This window comes from Macaca mulatta, chromosome 7 (genome assembly GCF_049350105.2).
Source record: "Macaca mulatta isolate MMU2019108-1 chromosome 7, T2T-MMU8v2.0, whole genome shotgun sequence".
NCBI classification, from domain to species: Eukaryota; Metazoa; Chordata; class Mammalia; order Primates; family Cercopithecidae; genus Macaca; species Macaca mulatta.
This window is the reverse complement of record NC_133412.1, coordinates 57,410,560-57,433,111: the sequence shown is the minus strand read 5'-3', so window position 1 is coordinate 57,433,111 and position 22,552 is coordinate 57,410,560. Positions and strand designations below refer to the sequence as shown.

Genomic DNA, 22,552 nt, shown 5'->3' with positions numbered 1-22,552 from the left:
TGAAAGGGATTTCCTGGACCTGGCTTTGCTGTCCCTTGTTCCTTTTGTAAGCATCTGACTCTTCCCCTATCCATAAAGATGAAGACATTCTTTCGCAGGGATTTAATATTGGGGCTGCGTGCCTGGCCCCTGAGAAAGCCCAAGCTTCCTCCTCCTCTTGAATTGAACCCAGTGCAGCTTTATGCACTCCAGACGAGCCTGCATTCCCCTTAATGCCCCTGGAATTGCTTACTCACACCAAAAGCTGCTGCCTCAGGCGTTTCCAGCCAGAAGTAAGCCTTCTTTTCATGGGCAATCAGGCAGTAGCCTGGAGCACAGAGGGGAAGGGGGCACCTGTATGCCCGGCTGGGTCTCTGTAGACAGTGGATCATGCGAGGCCTCCCCTCTCCCTGACCCTGTGTGATGAGCCCTGGAAGGAGGCACCCAGGCCAGGGGAGGAGCTGTGTAATGACAGAAAGGGCATCTACATCTCTACCATGTAAGTGGGGAAAGTGAGGCTTGGCCTAGCACCAGATCAGTCATGTTGAAACCTAGGTTTGAACTGGGTCTCTGAATCCCCACCCAGAGCTCACTGCATTAAGGCTGAGGTGCCTGTGAGAGTCTGAGGACCTTTACTATGAGACAGTGTGTTATCGCTGACTTAGAGTCTGGATAAAGAAGATGAATGCATTCAGAGGAGTAGATTCAGGTGTCAGACATTTGCATAAAAGGCCAATTGTTCCTCTTTGGAAGGTAATTCGCAAGCTTGAATCTCTAAAAGGTTGCATCTAGTGGAGGGTGGGGCTATGTGTCTGTGCACATCTGGTCTTTGGAGTTCTTATTCAGCAAATACTGATTGCAAGCCCACCATGTGCCAGGCATCATGCCAGGGTCTTGGGATCCAGAGATGAAGAGAGAGTCAACCAAGCCCATCGGGTTCTGCCAACCCCTGTAGTGCGAGTGGTGGTTGGAGCATGTGTTACACCTCCAAAAGGTGGGCTTGTCCCCCCTTCCACTTACCAGCCATGTGTCCTTCTGGATGGCAGTTTCCTCATCTGCAAAATGTGTGCAGCCCTAAGACCTGTCACCCAGGACCATTTGGGAGATCAGCTGTTGTTTTGCAGGTGAAAAGATCCATCTGGTCTCTGGGCCTGGCACTCTACCTATAAAGTGAGACTCTACTCCAACATATACCCAAGGTGTGCTCTGTGTAGTAAAGTGTGGTGGTTTAGCACTTTGCCTTTGGGTCTGATGGTCCTAGATTCAAATCCAGACTCTGCCCTCTATTGTGTAACCTGGTGCATGTCACTTAACCTCTTTGGAACCCAGTATTCTCAACTATTAACTGAGGATGATAATCGTAGTAATCATAGTAGTACCTAGGTCAGACTGTTGGTGTAAAAATTAAATGAGCTAATTAAAATTAAAAAGTAAAGTGTTTTGAACAGAGATACTCCTAGTAAGCCCTGAAGAAATGAGAGCTATACTTTTGATTATTAATATTCTTATAATCCAAAGGATGATGCAGGATTTTTAAAATCTTTCCACATGTATGTTTTTGGACCAGTCCAAAAAAGAATTGGAAACACACTCATGCCGCATAAAGACAGAGTTATGAGGAACTATAAAACAAAACAAAACCTTTGGAGTATCAACTGCAAAGACAAGTATTCTGTTTTTGTTATAGTTCTGAGCCCAACAGTGTCTCACCAGGTGATCACCAGAGAGATCCAACATCGTATGTCCACCAGAGGATGGGGAACACTCAGTCCCTTTTTATCAACACCTTCACTGTCCAGCCAGCCCCTAACTGGCCTCTTTCTCTCTGAAGGAGGTGGCTGAGTCTCTGGGCCAGGACTCTCTGCTCCTCCCAGCCGCCTCTGTCTATCCATCCCACGGCCACCCGAGCCGCTCTCCACAGTCTTGAACCCAGAGCCAAGACACACAGGTGCTGAGTCTCATCCCTAACTGCAATCTTGTGAAAGCACTCTTGGGCCTCAGTCACCTTGGAGAGCAGGAAGGGCTCTGAGGGGACATTCATTCCACCCATTATCCCCAGGTTCCAGTTTGCTTTAAAGGAAACTGAGGCATAGTAAAGGTTAAAGACTTATGGAAGATCATACTAGAAGCTGAGATCCCAGCCAGGGCTATAATCCAAGCGCTGGGACTTTCACAGTTGTCAGGGGGCATCACAGTTGTACATTCAAAGCCTCAACTGTATCTTGCAATCACCTGGGCACAGCTACAGTGCCCAGGCCACACCCTTGACCAATTAAATCAGAATCTCTGGGGATGAGATCTGGGCATCAGTATCAGATAGCCAAGCTTGTATACTCCTGCATTAAAGTGAGAAGGCCCCCCTGTGAACACTAAATGCCTTCATTCACATTCTTTTTGCACCATTCTCAAACCTACTCTTTCCTAGCCACATCCTGAATATTCTGATGTAATTTGCCATGCATCAGGATCATTCAAAACTCCCAGGTGACTCCAACAAGCAGCTAAGGCTGAGAACCACTGTGTTAATCTACCACCTTCATTTAACTTAAAAACTGTATTTACTCTTTAAGTAAAATGATAATATTTAATTGTAGGAAAGAAAAACGTACCTGTTCAGCTGAGACGCAATCCATTGCATGTTAACTGTATTCACATTCCAGGAAATAGAAGAATTTGTAGTTACAGGAATTTTTATCTGTGGTTTTACATCTTTACGCACAGGTGTATAGACTTGCTTATGTGTCAGTCCATTACTGCAGTGTGCCAATTCAGAAATTTATTGAGTTTGACTGGATATAAGTAATTATGAGTTATAAAGGATCATTCTGAATCAACAACGTAATAAATAACCATCTTTAATATAATAGAGAGAATATAAGTTTAGTTAGAGTCATGAAACCTTCTGTCTCAACACATGGTTCCTATAAACTGAAAAAGACAAAAGCATTTGGTGAGTATCTGTCATTAGCTGAAGAAAATGTCTGGAAAGGGACTTTCCCTCAAATCAGACGGCAATTCCTGCTCTCCCTTTTGTTTTTTTTTTGTTGTTGTTGTTGTTGTTGTTGTTTGTTTTGTTTTTTTAAGCAAGAGTACCCAAAATTCCAAAAACTCCTATATGCCTTTATTTACTTTATAAAGAAGTCTGTGGAATAAGCCCTCTTCCCTCACCAACCACCCAACCGCTTTTCTCAAGGGGAGACGCTAAACCCAGTCGCAGAGAGCACATTTTGAATAAGCAAAGTGGAGATCTCACTGACAAAACATAAAGGCTACCCCAGCATCCTCAGGCAGGGGGCGCATACCTGGGCCCCCTATGCCCAAGGTCTCCTCCTGGAATCCCCTGCTGTCTTCGGGCACCCAGAGCGGGAGCGCCAGGTTTTCTCCATCATGCAGGTGCAGGCGGTGCGGGGGGGTTCCGGAGGCTGTGAGTGTCAATCACCTACCCTTATCAGTTCTCCGTCCAACACTTACAGTCATAAAGCTGGGCTGGAAAAGTGATAAGGGGACGTGACTGACCGGCAAAGAAGTTTTGATGAAGCTTTGCAGGACAAGATGTAAACGGACGTTTGATTTCCTGGCGAGCCCTCCCCGCCCCCTCTCTGCAGCTCCACCCCTGCCTCAAATTCACAGCCCCTCTGTGCCCTTCTACGTTGCTCTGGCCTCTCGCCCCAGTCTCTCCCTCTGACACCTGGAGAGTCACTTATGTTTCTGCACACAGAAATTCAAACATGCAGCTCTGGACAGCTATGGAAAGTAGTAGATTCTTTGCATTTAAAAAAATCAATTAAAAATAGAAATTAATTTAAATTTTAAAATTAATAAATAAGCCGAAGTTAGTGAAGTCTTTACCCAGTGGCTCTCGCAGGTCTGAGGCCCCGGCCCTGCAGGTCCTGCTCCTCCCTAGGGTTCTGTGCTAAGCTCACACCCACATGCCATTCATAAAGTCCCTACAGCAAGTCTCCTCCTCCAACCAGGATTGGTCCTCCAGAGAGGCTGGCCCCAGGCCAGGATCCATCAGCCACAAATCTGTGAGCTGGATGTGTCCACTGTGCTGCGTGGCCTTGATGGGATTAGGCCAGGGTGGAGTTTGGTTCCAAAGGCAAGCGCATTCTCATGTATCCAAGCTCACTGCCCCATCATGTCAGATTCTTCTGTCTTGACTGTTTGACCTTCCACACTGATTCATACACAGAGTCTTTGAAAACCAAAAACTATTGACATAGCTTCAAGTATGGAGGTCTTAACATGATTCTGTGTATCGGAATGAAACCAAAGAGAACCCGTCCAGGTTTCAGAAATGGATTTCTGTATAGCATTACATTGTGGGACGACCACCAACTTTGGATCCCGTCTGCTTGCCACTTCCTTGTTGTGTAACCCTGAGAAAATTACTGAGCCTTGATTTCCTGATACATTAAACAGAGATATTACCTCCTTAACTCCCAGGATTGCTGCAGGAATTAAGTGAGAAAATGGATGGAAAGAGCTTATGCTCACGCCTAGGTTCAAATCCCAGGTCAGCCACCTCCTGGTTACATAACTTCAGCAGGTCTTTTAAACTCTCCAAATCTCAGTGACTTATTTGGTAAAATGTGTGTTATAAAAGCTACCTCAAAGGGTTGTTTTGAGGATTAAAATATACAGTATAAGGTTAAAAGCTTAGTCTTTATAGTAAAATTGGTCTGGATTTAAATCCTGACTTTGTCATTTGCTGGTTCATTGACAGGGAATCACTCAGCCTCTCAGACCACTTTCCAGATCTACACAATGGCTGTGATCACCCAAACTTACAGAGTTGTGGTAAAGGTTCAATTAGATGAGCTATAAAACGCCCTTAGCATGGAGAATTTAAAAGATGTGCAGCTGATATCATTAACAAGAAAATACCACCGTGGACAGTGACATTGACCCAGAAGATGCCACAGGATGGCAGTTATTTCAGCAAATATTCCAAAAGGTGCATTACTTGAGTGGGCCATGTGGATGGGTCCCTGAGGGTCAGGCCAGTCAAGTCTTGTGAGTGAGCTCCAACTCCATCTGCATCCTGTACAGAAGGCACTGATTACTCACAGAGTAGGCACCAATTACTTTGGAAATCAGCTCCTCGATCAGGACCAAGAGCTTATGCAGCTCCTGCCCTCTGTTTCTTGAAAGTGGAGTGTCAAGGGACCAAGTGTCCAGGGCCCAGGGGGACAAAAGGAATCAGGAACTCTGGCTCATGGAGCAGTCAAGTCAATCCCAGATCATGAGGAAGGGAGTGCTTTGATGTTCAAGGAGTCCAGCTGTGTGGGAGAAGGGACGACCCGGGTCTGTAGTCTGTGGTCTGAACTCCTCAGAGTCCTAAGGCTGACCTCTTGGGGAAGCTGAAGCTGTACAGTGAACATACACTTAGCCCAGCCCCCTTGTTCTACTGACAGGAAACCAGAGCCCTGGTAGAAACTCAGCCAAGGTCCCAGGGAGGCAGCTCTCTGTCTCGGACCCTAGACCAGAGCAGGTTTATAATGCAGATAAAAAAGTCAGGTGTTTTCAGGAGGATGTGGGAGGCCTCTGAACAGTGGGACAAGGGGAAACTGATGCCTGGTTAACTGCTGGACTGCCAGGCCCAGTCAACCCCTCTCAAGGGCCCAAATTGTGCCAGAGAGAAAATGCAGTGGTTCATGTCTTTTTCCATGAAAGCAATTGTACTGTCTATCTCAGGGCTCCTCCTATAGGCCTCATCTTTACAACATGGGCCTCACTCTCTGTAAATACATACAGGAGCTTGGAAGTGGGAAAGGTACTCTGGGATGTTCAAACCTACAGTGTCTCTCCTCCACATCCAATCTAAAAGTGAATGCTTTGGCAGGCAGAAGGAGTTCAATTTCAAAGGCTGCTTTCCTGTCATCTTGCTTCCCTAGCCCAGATGATGTTCATATTTAGGTTTTTAAATATGGCCAATTGCTTAATCTGTTTATTTCTTATAACGATTCCATTGAATTCATTTGCATGGGGCTTTTAAAAACTCAATTCAATTCAATCAACAGGCATTGAAGAGACCATTTATTGTCAGGGACTGCTGTAGACATTGAGGGCGGAGGGCTGAATTCAGTCTCCACATTCAAGGAAATGAGCAGCTCCTGGCTGATGCTGACCCACATGCCCTGGAGTGGAGAGGAGGGAAGGAACCCTAAGGCAGGGGGAGGAGCTTATGGAAAGGTGTGGAGCTGGAAAAGAGGCCTGACCAGGGAGCAGCAAACAGCCCAGGGTGGGGTGATGCTGTGAAATGAGGCTGGAAGCAGAAGGTCAGGGACCGTGGACATCAGGTTAATTTGGGTCTTACCTGACAGGCAAGAGAAAGCGCTGGGGTTCTGAGGAAAATCACATCTATTTTGAGCTGCTAAGATAGGGGAAGGTTTGGAAAAAGATGGGCAGTGGAGGAACTGCTGCTCAAGGCAGGTGGGAGGTGGTGAGAGTTGGAATTGATGCTGTGGCAATGGGGACAGTGATCTTTCATTTAATTTTAAATTCAATATATTCTAGAAATAACAAAAGAATGCAAGTAATGATACTTCTATCTGAGTAGCATCTTCACGCCCCATGCTGGGCTCAGCTCGTCTCTCTATAGTATTTCATTTAATCCCCTCAGGAACCCTGAGCAGTGTGTATTTGGGATGGTCTTGACCTTTCTTAGGAGCAGCAGGTGTCATGGAAACAATCAAAGCAAAAGGAAGGATTTGAACTTGTAATGCTCCTCCAAGAGAATAGGCTCCATCATTCCCCATTCCAACTTCTTGTCCAGATGGCAGTCAATCACATGGCGACATTTGGGGCATTTGCACTGCGTGTGCCACACCCAGGACACCCACAGGCCGCAAGCTCAGGCTAGCTTTCCGATGGACCACCTAAGTCTTTACCCCATTTACCTTGTCCCCAACATTCCCTCCAAAACTCACTCCTATCCATCTTTCATGGCTGGGTCATAAGACAATGTGCTGATCCACTTTAATTCAGGCTATTCATGGGCACACGGCTTTTGTTTCTAAAATGTCATCAACACAAGGAGGGGGCCCCATGGCCAGGGCAGTCTGGAGGGGCTGCCCACACAGTTTCATCCTAGCTGGACCCTCTGCCCCTAGTGGTCAAGCACCAGTTTTTCCCTTAGCTCACTCATTCTGTGGTCCCAGAGTTGTGACACTCTCCAGCGTCCCTCTCTTCCTTTTGTTAGGTCTTCATGGATTTTTACTAAAGCATGTTCTAATACCACTCATGTATATATCATTGAAGCTTAAAAACCCTCTAAAATAAACCTTTGTATATTATATTATTTGACCTGAATTTTCCCACATCCAGCACAATACTTTTTTTAGGGACCAGTTCTACTCAGCATGTCACCATCCTCCTCTTTTTACAGAATAGAAAACAGATTCAGAGATGTTCAGCAACTTTGTCCAAGGCTTTACAGCTCATCTGAATTAGAACCCATCTGATTTCTGTTGCATTATCCTCTCTCTCTCTAAATGCACAAGCAAATGAATGAGCATAACATTCAACATCTCTCACTAAGATGCCAAGTCATGCATGCCTTTTAAAATAATTTACTATTCATTAGCTCCAAAACCAAAGGACAGTCATGGTCAAGGAGGCAGGCTTGAAGGTGAAGCAAAATAATTGCTAAACCACACCCTGCCCATCTTTCATGGGTACCTCGTCCAAAAGTTACCATGAGGATCATCCCCTGTGCTTTCTCTAACTCCTTTGGCCTTGATTGACTCTGCGTGGGTTATGAAATCCCACCCTTCCAGTTCTCCGGCTGGGTGGTCTGTCACATTAGCTTTGCATCTCACATAATCCTTTCCTGCCGACTGACTGGTTCCACCGCAGCCTGTCTGCCTGCCCGCTGGTAAGTTCCTTCTGGGCAGCGCTGAGGGTGACCTCAACCCTCCAAATCCCCTTCCCCCAAAGCTGGTGCAGTCCTACTTCCCTGTGGTTGAGGGATATAACAGGCTGTGGAAGGGACTGACTCAGGACAGGGAGAGGAAGGGAAGAGGACCGAGTGCCGAGCCCCTTTCCAGAGCAGACGCTGCTGCCTGGCCCCAGCTGTGTTCAGGGGCTATGACCGTCTGTCTCCTCCCTGGTCTCCATCCGGCTGGGCTCACTTCGCCCAGTTTAATGAGCTCAGGAATGTGCTCAGTTGAGACACCCAGTGTTTGATTTGGCCCTTTTGAGCCGAAACGTGCCCCAGGCTCTGCTCATCCACCTGCAGGACTGCACAGTTCAGTCATCAGAGAGCCAGTGGCAAGAGGCGAGCTATGCCCGGAACGGAGCTCAGAGCCTGCATTTAATATATTCTTAAGTATAATAAACATCTACCAGGCCTGGCCTGCAGAGATGCCACAGACCCACATTGGAAGCCGGGGAAGGCACATTTCTTTGAAGTTGGTTCCGGCTCAGCTATCAGCGTTCCCTGCGTCTTCACTGCAAAGCTGGAGGCAACAGTTCAAGAACCGCCACTCCCCTCTCTGGATATTGCTTGGTTCCAAGGGTCGTGGGCAGATCTGCCTCTGTCTGAAGCCCACATGGCAGTCTGATCACATGTCTAGAAAGCACTTTCTGAGTAGCAGCATGTGCTGAGCTCTGAGCTATGTCCCTGAAGACACAGAGCTGGACCAGAGCTCTCGAGTTCAAGGGAGGTGGACGCATTTACTAGACAGTCCCCACTAGAGGTGATAGGAAAAACAGTAGAAGCATGGAAATGCAAATATAATTTCTAAGACAAACTTGGGATCTGGTTATGATTTTTGCCTAACTCAAGGCTTAAGTATATAAGATAAGAAAAGAAAATTTATATTGAGATGGTTCCAGAAAATCTGGGTTGTAAAGCATAAAGTGGAAGAAGAGATCAGAGCTGCCCCCACCTGGACCTAGTTATCATCTCTGGCTCTGATCTCTTGTTCTACTTTATACTTACATTTGAAGTGGAGGCTGGGCAGAAGTGACTGGAGAGGTGGATGGGCACTGATTTGGAAGGGTCTCGAAGGCCAGGCAAAGGAAAAGGTTTCCTCTCCTGGAAGCCATGAGCCTGGAAGGATGAAGGATGTGAGACAGCATCTCCTGCACCTCCTTGTCCTTTGTTTATTCTCCATGTCTTCCACTAGAACACAAACTCTGGGAGGGTGGGAAACATCTGCTTGTTCACTCCTGCTTTCAAAGTGCCTAGGGCAAAGACTGCAGATAGTAGACGCTCAATAAACATTTGGTGAGTGAGTGAATAAGCAGGGAAATTATTTCCTTGCTGGGCCAAGGAGTGAAGGAGGCTGCTTGGGAATTTAAGTTTTTGTTAATACTGGCCCTGGTGCCAATAAATACACTTAAATTTAAAAAAAAAAAAAAAAAAAAACTCAAAATCCAGTTTCCTATCCTTTTCTTCCAATGCATGCCAGCAAGTAGGTCTTCCCACATGAGCCAGTCATCCTGGAGAAACCTGATTCTGTCCTCTGTCTCAGACAGCCCACAGTCCTTGGGATTTCAATTCTCAGATTAACCCTTAGCCATCCCACTCTGCAAACCCAGAGTGGGCTGGCTTGCGAGATGGAAGTGGGTATGGAAATTAGACAGAAGCAATCCAGAAAGGTAATCTCTCCCACCAGGAAAAATAACCCCCATAAGATGGAGGGAGGTGGTTCCTGGGGGGTTAGACCAATGTTCAAGTCCCAGGTCTGTGCCTTGTTCTCCAGGAGAAATAAAACCAAATGTAGAGATTTTTTTCAGAAATATCCATGTTTCTGAAAAGAAATCACCGCATTTGCACCGTACCAGACACTCTGCTTCTACACTGGGTGCTTCTGAGTCATGGGTAACTCTCATAGTCTTGTTCTTTAAAGGCCTACCCCTCCATGCCTTGCTCTGGATGCCTCAGTGACTACCATTGCCCCCACAGCCCACTCCTGTCTCCTCTTTCCGACCCAGGGCTCTATACAGCCTGGCCCTTCCTCCTTTATCCATATGTTGTCCATGATATCCTTGCGTGAAACTGAGGTCCCAGTCACATCAGACCAGCCAATGAAACCCAGATACACCGTCAACTTTCCCTTCTCCATACCTTTGACCATTCCAGTTCTATTCATATGAAGGTGCCTGCTCCATTCAAATTCAAAGCACTGCTCAGTTGCCATGTCCTCTAAGACACCTTCCTGGATCTTAACAGTCAGAAAGAAGGCCCTCTTCTCTGTTCTGCCCAGCAGTGCATTCATACCTCTCTCCTGATCCTTATTTCTCTGCCCCTCACTGTAATTATATTTCACTCTATCTTCCCTTAAAGGACAGGACTATCCCACTCTTTTTTTTTAAGACAGGGTCTTGCTGTGTTGCCGAGGCTGGAGTGCAGTGATGTGATCATAGTTCACTGCAGCCTAGAACTCCTGGGCTCAAGTGATCCTCCCGCCTCAGCCTTCTGAGAAGCTGGGCCTAGTGCCCCACTCTGAGTACCCTGAATGTTGAGTGTCCTGTTTGCCACAGTAGGTGATCACAAATACTAATCAAAGTGGGTGGTGTTGGCTCCTCTTCCTTGCACCCTTTAAGATTTCCTTCCCCCCAACAATGGTGCAGGCAGAATGGAGGAGAAAAGGTGAACTGATGGATCCTTGGCTAATTTACTCTGGCTAGCAGCATGTCAGTGGGAAAAGCATCAGGCCGTCCTCATTTACACAATGTTGACATGATGCTCCTGGCCTCTAAGTTCCATGCATGCCCTGATTTCCACACCTGAATCCTTTCCCTACAGGGTTTCCATCATTGTTCTCATCACAAACTCTGTAAGTTTATTCAATGTCATATGATTTCAACGTAGAATTTCAGATATATCCTTCCCATGTCTCCAACCTCTTGCTGAATGAGACATTTCCTTCTAATTCAATACCGTCTCTGTCTACCTGACAAAATAGAACATCAAAAGACTCCTAAACTTGTTAAACCCATGCAGAATCTCGTGCAAGGTATATTTCCTATGCACTTTAATACAACGAGCAACCAGGAAAATCAGAACAATGTGCCACATGGCATTAACAGCAGCAGACGTTGTCAAAGCCCCACCCATATCCTCTGCACATCCTGTGCATCCCCACTGCAAACACCTGCAATGCTCCACCTAAGGGCTTTTCCTTGGCTTATGCAGGGGGAAAGCTGGATATGCAGGGGATCGGGAGGCAGTTAGCACCCCTTGGGGGATAGATACCCCAGCTGTCTCATCCTCAGGTGGACAACTCTGGCGTGTTTTTCCAGAAGCCTTCAGCAGGATTGCAGCCCAGCTGCCCACAGTGATGGCCTGCTCACCAGCACTCTCTGTGTTGGCCTCCTTCTCTGCCGCATCTCACTTCCCCTCTCAACCTCCTGAATAAACCACTTCAAGTCCTTGTCTACGGATCTGCTTCTGGGAGATCCCAGCTTAAGACAATCTCTCTGTCATTTTAAACTCCTCCTATGGTCTGAATGTTTGTGCTCCTGCCTGCCTCCATTTCATATGTTGAAATTCTAGCTCCCAAGATGATGGTATTAGGAGAATGGTAGGACCTTTAGGAGGTGATTAGGTCGTGAAGGCAAAGCCCACATGATTGGGATTCATGTCCTTATAAAAGAGATCCCAGAGAGCTATCTTGTCCCTTCTACCATGGGAGGATGCAGCAAGAAGGCACTGTCTATGAGGAAGTGGGCTCTCACCAGATAGCAAATCTGCTTGCATCTTGATCTTGGGCTTCCCAGCCTCCAAAACTCTGAAAAATAAACTTCTGTTGTTTATAAACCACCCAGTTTATAGTATTTTGTTATAACAGAGAAGACAACCCATTTTGCCAAGAATATAGTAGGTGCTTCTCCTCCAGGCCCCAACCCTTGTGTTTATCTGTAGTCGGCCAGAGGAAGATGGAAGGAATTCCAAAGGGATTCTTGGAGTAAAGACACTCAGGGCTGGCTTTCACAAATTATCAAATTTTAGACTTGTGATGACTGTAGGAGTTGGCCAAGTTTAAGTCCATAGTTCTCAAGTGGGGCATCTGAAGATATTAAGGAAGTGATTTGTCCAAAGTCACCCACCAGGTTAATGACAGAGCTGGAGCTAAGACGCTAGTCTTGTGACTCTCAAGTTCAGGGCTGGGCTCTCTTTGCCATGTTGCTGTGAAAGGATTTAACCAAGTGGCAAGTCCCTCCTAAGGTCACTGGCTAAATTTACTTAAAAAAAAAAAAAAAAAGCGAAGTTCTAACATTCCAACTTTCTCCCATAAACCCAGCAAAAACTTAAAATAGAAAGTACCTAGCCCTTCCAAAGCTCATGTGTCATACAACTTCAAAGCCATAGACAGTAAAGAGAAGCCAATTCTAGAAGAAATTATCTAGATCCCTCTCCAGGGGAGATTTGCCCTAATAATAATCATTGAAATGGTAGTTATAGCTCCAGATCTCTTCTTAGTCTTTGTCGAGGAGACACAGGGCTTATGAGCAGAGAGCATCCCAGCCTCCAGTTGAGGAGCCCTGGAGGGAAGAAAAAGATATGGCTTGGCCGGGCGCGGTGGCTCAAGCCTGTAATCCCAGCACTTTGGGAGGCCGAGACGGGCGGATCATGAGGTCAGGAGATCGAGACCATCCTGGCTAACACAGTGAAACCCCGTCTCTACTAAAAAATACAAAAAAAACTAGCCAGGTGAGGTGGCGGGCGCCTGTAGTCCCAGCTACTCGGGAGGCTGAGGCAGGAGAATGGCGTGGACCCGGGAGGCGGAGCTTGCAGTGAGCTGAGATCCGGCCACTGCACTCCAGCCTGGGAGACAGAACGAGACTCCGTCTCAAAAAAAAAAAAAAAAAAAAAAAAAAGATATGGCTTGAGAAGATCTTATTCAAATGCCTGCATAGAACACACTACACAAAATAATGTGACTTCTGGGCTCATCCAGAAGATCAAGGCAGAAAGCTTTGGAGGAAATATGGGCTTATATTTCTAAAAGGCTGAGGAACATTACTCAGAGTGAGTGTGGGCCTGTAACTCCAGTAACTGCCTACATATCAGGGTCCCTCCATGTCCCCTCTGCTTTGTCCTGTCCCCAGTTGGACACATCAGAATTTCACAAAAGCATAACCTTCTCCTGCAGCACACACGAGCTGTTTTTAGGCTGTGAAGCTATCTGTGTTCAAGCAAAAGCATTTTGATTATGCATCTTGAAGGCGAAAAGTAAGCAAGCAAAAATCACATTCAGTCCAGGCCCCAAAATACCCACACAGCCCATGTACACACACAGCCAAGGTGTGGAGAGTGTGATTCAGCTTGGGAGGCTTCTCACCATGTCTTCAAAGATACTTGAAAACTGAAGAGTGGATTAAAACGTTCCTACCCTTTGATCCTGCAATCTCCCTTCTTGGCAGCCCCACCCAAATAGCAGAAGATAGAAAAGAAAAAAATTATGCACAGAGATGTTCCCTTCACCATTATGTATAATAGCCAAAAAACTGGAATAACGAAAATGGCTGCTTTTAGAAATCAGGTGAAATAGGCCAGGCGTGGTGGCTCATGCCTATAATCCCAGCACTTTGGGAGGCCGGGGCGGGTGGATCACCTGAGGTCGGGGGTTTGAGACCAGCCTGACCAACATGGAGAAACCCTGTCTCTACTAAAATAAACAAATAAGTAAATACAAAAGAAATTAGCTGGGTGTGGTGGTGCAAATAAATAAATAAATACAAAAGAAATTAGCTGGGCATGCCTATAATCCCAGCTACTCGGGAGGCTGAGGCAGGGGAATTGCTTGAACCCGGGGGGTGGAGGTTGCTGTGAGCCAAGATCGTGCCATTGCACTCCAGCCTGGGCAACAAGAGCGAAACTCTATCTCAAAAAAAAGGAAAGAAAGAAATCAGGTGAAATAAACTGTGGTGCTTCTATTTTATGAGAAGTGGTAATATTGGCCCCATTTACTGGATGATGTAGTGGTTTTAAAACATGTGTACACTTGGAAACAACCTAAGTGTCCATCAACAGATGAATGGGTAAAGAAAACGTGGTAGGTACACACAATGGAGTACTATTCTGCCATCAAAAAGGAATGAGATCCTGTCATTTGCAACGCCGTGGATGAAAGTAGAGGTCATCATGTTAAGTGAAATAATTCAGGCACAGGAAGACAAACACGTCACATGTTCTCTCTTATTTATGGGAGCTAAAAATCAAAACAATTGAACTCATGGAGACAGACAATAGAAGGATGGTTGCCAGAGGCTGGGAAGGGTAGTGAAGGGTCTGGGGGGAGGTGGGGATAGTGAATTGGTACAAAAAATAAAAAGAATGAATAACATCTACTGTTTCATCGCAAAACAGGGTGACCATAGTCAATAATAATTTAATTGTACATTTTAAAATCACTAAAAAAGTATAACTGGATTGTTTGTAACACAAAGGATCAATGCTCGAGGGGAAGGATACCCCATTCTCCATGATGTCCTTATTACGCATTGCATGCGTATATCAAAACATCTCATGTAACCCATAAATATATCCACTTACTATGTACCCTCAAAAACTAAAAATTAAAAAAAAAAAGGAGTCCACAGTTTCTTTGACACTCGCTCCATTAAGAGGTGGAGTCCATGTCCCCTCTCCTTGAGTCTGGATGAGCCTCTGTGGATGCCTCAATGAATAAAATGAGGTGGAAGTCATACAGTGTGACTTCCAGGGCTGGGCTGAAAAAGGCCACAGAGCTTCTGCCAACCTGTCTTGAGACACTTGCTCTGGGAGCCGTGGGCCACTACATCAGGAGTCAGCTGCCTGGAGGCCACCAGGCAGAGACCATGTGGAAAAAGGGATGCCTGAGGAGCCCCAGCTGTTCCAGCCCCACCTGTGTGAATCTCCCCAGCTCAGGAGCCAGACATGTGAGTGAAGGTGACATTGAGAAGACCCCAGCCCAGCCCCAGCCACTGATTGACTGCAACCACCTGAGAGATCCTGAGAACCACCGAGCTGAGCTCACTTAACTCCTGATGAAGAAAAATAAATTATTGTTATTCATTTAAGACACTGTGTGGGGATGGGTTGCTACACAGCAATGAATAGCTGAAACAGAGAAATGGAGATTTACAAAGGTTTAGAATCATACTCAAGGTCACGTAACTAATAAGTGGGAAGCCTGAGCCAGCATCTGAACTCAGGTCTTCAGCAGGGGAACTGGGACAAGAGTATAGTCAACTCAGCTGCAACGTAAGATAGCTCGTACTAACTGGTGAGCAGAACTGGTAAAGCAGAAGAAAGTTGTTGCTCTGTTGCAGAGCTCAGGTTCTTACTCAACTTTTCCTGACATATTGATGTTTTGCACTGACAAGTTTGCCAAATGCACTAAAGCAGCCGAATGCTGCCGGCTGCAGAGGGAAGCAGGGCTGTGCGCAATGCCCATATGGTGATCACTTCCTCTTAGCTCAGTTTGCCACGTGGGCTCTTTTTGAAATGTTATTGCCCAATCCTCCCTGGCATTTGTGTATTCTGCCCTTGACTCCTTACCTCAGCAGCCTCAACGCCTCCTAACATCAGATCCGAAATGCCTGTACAATGATGCCTGCCCCCCAAGACAGGGCTGACACTCCCCAGTGTCCCACAGTCCCCATCTGGTCACTATAGTCCCTGTCATCCCCACTACTTGCCTGGCCCCTGCAGACCATTTCAGTTTGCAACCCTTGGCTTGAGATACCAAGAAGTTCTTCATGATGGAAATGCATTCGTCTTTGCTTAACTCTAGTGTTCTCTACTGGTTTGATCACAGAATTAACTCTTCCCCCATGCCCTCTCCTATTTAATGCCTGCTGCAACATTCTTAGACCTTGGGAGGCACAATTTAGGAAAAGCTGGACTGTGTGACCATGACAGCCTCTTCTAATCCCACTATCAGCACCTGGTCATTAACGGACTCAAGCCTTGGTGAGCTACAACCATCCTAAGGCATTCAGAGAATTTCTAGTTTCCCTCTTCCAGCTCCCAGTCCACTACCTTTACAATGCGGGGGTTAACGACCACCATTACCCCTGCTGCTCCTCTTCCGTGAAGATTTAGTGTCTGGTGCCCTTCTGTTTATGACATGAACTATCCTTCTGATGGTTAGAGCGCCCCTGTCCACTCAGTTCACCCTGCAAGCAACTCCGAGTGTCCTTCAAAAGGACGTGTATAACAAGGATGGATATTGGACTCATGTGTTCAATGTAATTTAGTTGTCTCTGGGGATCAAAGAGCAAGACCACACACTTGTAGCTGATATAGGATTAATAGCCCTTCATCCTAGAAAGTGACCACCCTGAATAGGAAATAAGGACTTTGTGGCGAGTTGAATTGTGGCCTCAAAAAATATAAATATGTCCAAGTCTTGACCCTTGGTACCTGCGAATGTGACCTTATTTGGAAATAGAGTCTTTGCAGATGTAAGTAAGTTAAGGCTCTTGAGATGAGATCATCCTGGATTTAGGGTAGGCCCTAAATCCAATAACTGTTGTTCTTACAAGAATAAAGAGAGGGAGATTTAAGACACACGGAGAAAAGGACCGTGTGAAGATGGAGGCAGAGGTTGGAGTGGCACCTCCACAAGCCAAGGGAGCCCCAAGCATGGCCCCAGCTGCCACAAGCTAGGAGAGAAGCAAGGGACAGTTTCTCCCTCAGCGCCTCTGGAGGGAACCAACCCTGCTGGCCCCTGAATCCTGAATGTCTGGCCTCCAGAACTGGGCAAATACATTTCTATTGTTTTAAGCCACTAGATTTACGGTCGTTTGTTACGGCAGTCACGGGAGACAAATACAGACTCCAGCGGCCGGTCTCAGAGGAGGAAAAACGGCCTCATCTCAGGGGCCACATGGCTGTGGGGAATAGGGGAGGGAGTTGAGGGGGGCCCTGCTGAGTGCCTGTGGGGTGGGGGCCAGGCTGGGAGGTCCCTAGGACCTTAAAGATCGGCATTTTTGTAAGTGACATCCTGGGCCGTGCTTCCCATTTATTCTCACTCAACTCTCAGGAAAACCTCATCAACAATTAGGGCCTGGAGCCAGCTATGCAGTTTGGGAAGTCGAGAGGAAAGCCTGAGGAGCGAAGAGGGAACAGAGGCCCTCTCCCCTGAGTTCAGGGTGGTGGGCGCAGGGGAGTCACTGGAATGGCAGAACCTTCTAAGGAGAGGACCTCCCAGGGTCACAACCCCAGAGGCAGCCCCCAGCAGAGGAAGAGGGACCGGGGTGCAAAGCCTTGACCAGCACCACCCTCTGAGCAAACAGGGAACTGCACCCCAAGGAACCCCCAGAAATCGGGCCATGGGACCTCTTCAGGGGAGTCTAACATCAGAGGCAGTAGAGCTTTTGTCCTATTTTAATTTGACTAGTTAAAAGGAATATGACCTTATTTTGCAATCACAGGCTGGTGAAGCTCAAAACATTCAAGATAAGTGAATATGCCTGCAAAGTTTCCCCAAATAGCCAGGAAATTAGCACCCCCTAAAATAGCTGCATAAGAGCGACGAGCAGGGCACAGCCTTGCTCCGAGGCAGTCGCTGCCTCCTTTCCTCCTCCTCCATTTCTCTCTTCTTCTCTCCCTCTTTCCCTCGTCTGCCACTTTCTTCTCTTTTCTCTTGCTCCATTCCTCTTTTTTCTTTCTGTTCTCCTACATCCCTTCCTTCCACTTTCCAGACCCTCTCCTCTCTTCTCCTCTCTTCCCATTTTGCAGGCTCCAAGCCCACGGTGTGCATTTCCCAACAGCCCCAGCAAGCTGCCTGCAGGAGTCCCTTCCTGTCTTCACTTCTCTGAGGGTGCTGGCTGAGCAGCTAGCAGCATGGCCTAGGGCTACCCATCAGAAAAGCCTCTGTGGGCACATGCTGTGAGGAGGGAGGTGCCCTGCAAGGAGAGCTCCTCTTATTTTAAAAATGAGGTCGTAACATTCTTTCATTCCACCAATACCCCTGGCTAGGATTTAGAGCACCTACTGCGTGCCAGCTCACTGCTGCTGGGTAGCAGACAGCTCTGGTGAAAATATGTCCAGGAAGGTATGGTGTGCAGAAGGGAGACATTCAACCCTTTAGGGGGTTGAGAGCAGGGACAATTTACCTAAGGAGAGGGTGCCCATATATTGTCATTCATGTCCAGCTCAGGACACATTTGAGAGGTGATTTCACAGGGGCAGGCGGTGCAAACCGGAACTGTCCCAGGCAAAGCAAGATATCTGGTCACCCTAACACTAAAGATTGTTCAGGGGGTCTCCATTTGGAAGATAAGGGTATTGCATTTCAGACAAAGTGAACAGCGTGAGGGCCTGCAAAACACTTTACAGGTTTCAGGATATGCCCGTCATCAGGTACAGCTGATGTGAGTTTGGAGAGATGATGGGATGGGAGACTGGACAAGTCAGTTTAGAGTGCATCTTTAAAAAGCCTTGAGTATGAAGCCAAGAGTTTTGTTTTTATTCCTCAAGGATTAAATACAATTTTTTAAAATTTTTACTATTACATCAACAGGACCAAAAAAGGACATAAAAGAAAAAGGCAATTTAAAAAAAGCACATATCATATCAATAGATGGCAAAAAGGTATTTCACAAAATCTAATATTTACTCCTAACAAAAAAAATACTGTGGGGACTAAGATTAGAAGAATACTTTCTTGAGATAATAAAATATCTATCTGAAAATAGCAATCAACAGTAAACACTGCAGTTGTTACCACTAAAATAAGGACTAAGACAAGAACACAACTGTTCCTATTGTTGTGAAACATTGTTCTGAAGGGCCTGGTCGATGCCATAAGGCACAGTAACAAATCAGATGCAAAATTATAAGGCAGAAGATGGCAAAAGTATACTCATTTTCAGGCAATATGATTTTCTACCTGGAAAAAAATCCATGCAAGTTTAGTAAAGTAGATTGTTCTATAAAGAATGTACAAATATCAATAACATTCCTAAATATCATCTATAGTTAGAAAATATGATGGGAAAAATATGCTCTACACATTTCATATGAATATGTATAGGTGTGTGTACGTGTATATATGAAAATAAACTTAGTAAGAAATATGAAAGTCCTATAAGAAAAAAAATGCTAACATTCATTGAGAAAATCAAGAAAAGACTTTATTTATTTATTTAGAGACAGGGTCTTGCTCTGTCACCCAGGCTGGAGTGCAGCGGCACCATCATGGCTCACTGCAGCCTCAAACCCCTGGCCTCAGATGATCCACCTGCCTCAACCTCCCAAAGTGTTGGGATTACAGGCATGAGCCACTATGCCCAGCCAGAAGATTTTAATAATTAGAAATATAGGGCATTTCCTTGAGGCAGAAGATGATATTACGAAGACGTCTAATCCCAATAGACATCATAACCAATTTTTATAACATTTATTTTTAAAGTTTGTACAATGAAAAATGCATAAAGAAAAAAAAAACAAGATAATATCTGAAATAAAAAAGCAGTGAGAGGTAATTGAGCTTTTAATGTATCAATACGCCCTGCAAAGCTACAATACTTAAAACAGTGCACTGTCAATGTGAGAAACGACAAATCAATGGAAAGTCCTGAAATGGCTGACTGTGCACATAAGTAACAGAGCAAAATAGCTATATTTTCTGTCAAACTCTGGTGGGACTTGTGGAAGCTACAAAAATGCCAAAATGGCAGGCAGTTCCAAGTGATGGAGACTTAAACCTGACCACTGTGTTAAGACTGGCTGGTTTTTCCTTCTGGCATAACTTTCTGAACTGACCCTTCAGTCAAGTAAGCACCAAGTCAATCCTGGGGGGCAAGATGTGTAAAACACCACTGTGGCAGACACTGTAGCATCCATCAAACATCCATCAGCCTCCTGCTCATCCCCAACACCACCTCTTCGCCAGCTGCCTTGTTGCTGGCCAGGGCCATGTGACCAGCTCTGGCCGGGGCTATGGGAGAGAGTGACAGGTGCTACTTTCAGCCTAAAACCTAGAAGAGCCTGGTGTGACCTTTCAGATGTCTCTGCCCCTGCCATGGCAACCAAGGAAACAAGTATTTAAGAGAACGTCATCACACAGTAACAAAGCCTCTGTGACTCGCTCCCTGTGTGGAGTGGAGTCTCCTGCTGACCCTTAATGGACAGGCAGTGTGATGGAACAAACAAACCCTTGTTGTGATAAGCCACTAAAATACTGGGATTAATGCACGACTGTAGGAGAACCCAGCTTATTCTGACGAACACCACCAGTGACCTGGATGTTGGCATTTCAGAGCAGAAGTTCCAGTGCACGCTGCACATCAGAATCACCTGGGAGCTTTTTGAAAATGCCAGTTCCCGGGCCAACCCTTCAAGAGCTTCTGACTCTGTCGTTCTGAGTGTGGCACAGACATCAGTCATTTCAAGCGTTCCCCAGATGATTGATTGTACTGTGCAGCCGCAGTTGACAAACGGCAGCTGCCTTTCTTAAGAAGCTCTGTGTTGTGTAGGGTAACGTTACACATGGTTTGTGTTTGAGTGAGCATCTGCTCTGCAGACTTGCTTCCTCCCAGGCACCGAGAAGCATTCCTGTGTTTTCCACTGGATTGGCACTGTCCTGGGCTTGCATACAGTTGCTGGTGCTTGAGAAGCTGTGTGTGTGCGTTTATGAAGCTTAGATAACAGGCATTCTGAGGCTGGGGAAACGCCATCTTTGCCCTGTGTTAGAGGCACTTCTATAAATAGGCAAGCAGAGCCTGCAGGTGGGAAATTCAACCTGGAATGTGCAGTCAATGTCCTGCACACTGAGCATTCAAAACTAAGACCCTCTTGGCTTTTGGAGGCAGACTGATCTCATACTCCTGTATTCTGATGCCACTTCCCCACTGGGGCCGGGAGAGAAGCCGACACTGTGGGCGGGGTTTCTGTTGAAGACTGTGACCGTTTCTGCTGTCACCATCAGCCTGGGACCAGGGTGTCAGGCATGGAGCCTGGATTCTAGGGACTGCAGACAGGTTCATGATACTCTCACAGTGTGAAGCGGGGCCCACGGCCTGAGAGACGCCCAGTGCTAGGCAAGGAGACCATCACATCAAATCACAACTCTCTGTTGTGAAACTTGATCCTGAAGGTTTTGCATAGTCTCATCAAAATTTACAAGCTGGTTTCTGCGCCACTTTGGAAATTAAGGGGCCCTGTGCTCATGATGGAATCATAAAGGATGTCTCCTCTCTTGTCCCCACCCCAGGCCTGCACAGTGGCAGCAGCTGTGGCCAGAGGGACACCAGTGGACACAGAGGCCCAGGGAGAAGGGCAGAGGCCAGCAGGAAACAGCAAATGCCGAGGCCCAAAGTGACCAGGACATCATCCTTGTGCACATCCTGGGAATAGCCAAATAGGGAAACGAATGTCTAAAGAAGGGCTGAAACCTGAAAATCTGGCGGGACTAGAGCTCAAAGTCATGGTCGCTTGGGGCACTGTTAGAAATGTGCTTCTTCGTGTTCTCCCAGTGATGTGATAAAAGTGGCATCTCACTGAAAAGGACCAGGGTTAGGAGGGCTCAGTAGCTATGGGGTGGCCCAGGGACAGAGAGCTGCTCATCAAAATCAGTGTCAAAGCTGCATGTGCAGCCCTGATGCTCGGGGGGGCTCTGGTGCAGCGGGTGCTATTGTGTTCCTCGGTGATGATGTTGCTTTACTGGGGGAAGTATCCTGGTACTGGCAGGGTCAGAAGACGGAAGTGAGGAGTGTGGTGCTTCTGGGAGCCATGTGGAATGAAGTGGAATAATTAGCCAGGCAGGGTGGCGGGTGCCTGTAATTGTAGCTACTCAGGAGGCTGAGGCAGGAGAATCACTTAAACCTGGGCAGAGGCTGCAGTGAGCTGAGATCACGCCATTGCACTCCAGCCTGAGAGACAAGAGTGAAACTCTGTCTCAAAAAAGATACAGATAGATATAGATGATAGACAGATAGATAGATAGATAGATATCTGGAAGATTCACAGAGAGTAAATGACAGTGTCCAAACAAAAAGTGTCCTTTCCGCCCTTGCACAGTGCCACCCCCATTCCAAAAACTCCCTTTCCACCGCCCTGCAGCCTGTGTGCATTATAATCCAGCTCACTCTCTCCCACCCAGGGCTGCCAGGCAGGACTACAAACACAGGGCATGAAGCTGCTGTTCTCCCTACCTGGCCAGTGGCAAACATCACTAAACCCAGCCGCCCTTCCCACCAAACCTGCCCGAGGCCTTGGGCTTCTTCTCATCACAGCGGCCCACACAGCCACCGCCTGCCAGTCAGTGCTAATTACTGGCTGACGCTTGCCTTCAAATCCAAGAGAAAGGTGCAGGTCAACTGTGACCCTGGGGCCGAGGCCAAGTCAACCACACCCATTTGTTTGGGTATCACCTATGCTGTGCACATACTGCAAAGGCCAAGTAGAGCAGTTGAGACAGAGACTGTGTGGCCCACAAAGCCTAAGATATTGACCACCTGGCGCTTTACAGCAAAAGCCTGCCAACCCCAGTTAGAAGCAAAGCATGCTCAAATTTGTAATTTTTTTTCCCCAGAATAAAATTGTCATTAAACTTATGAATAGGGTTTCTTAACCTATTCTTAACCTATTCACAAAAAGAAACACAGAGAGCCAGAGAGTTGC

The 22,552-nt window shown here is 46.6% G+C and overlaps 2 protein-coding genes and 1 non-coding gene across 3 annotated transcripts in view; 1 reads left to right on the top strand and 2 right to left on the bottom strand.

Annotated features, from left to right (window-relative positions):
- RASGRF1 (Ras protein specific guanine nucleotide releasing factor 1) overlaps window positions 1-22,552 on the top strand; it is a 306,382-nt gene that overhangs the window by 46,676 nt on the left and 237,154 nt on the right. The gene's annotated exons all lie outside the window — the stretch shown is intronic.
- The window catches only part of ANKRD34C (ankyrin repeat domain 34C), a 103,782-nt gene that overhangs the window by 80,790 nt on the left and 440 nt on the right, over window positions 1-22,552 (bottom strand). The window lies entirely within an intron of this gene.
- MIR184 (microRNA mir-184) lies at window positions 3,411-3,494 on the bottom strand. Its single transcript, NR_032429.1, has one exon. It is a non-coding gene; the product is annotated as a microRNA mir-184 (primary transcript).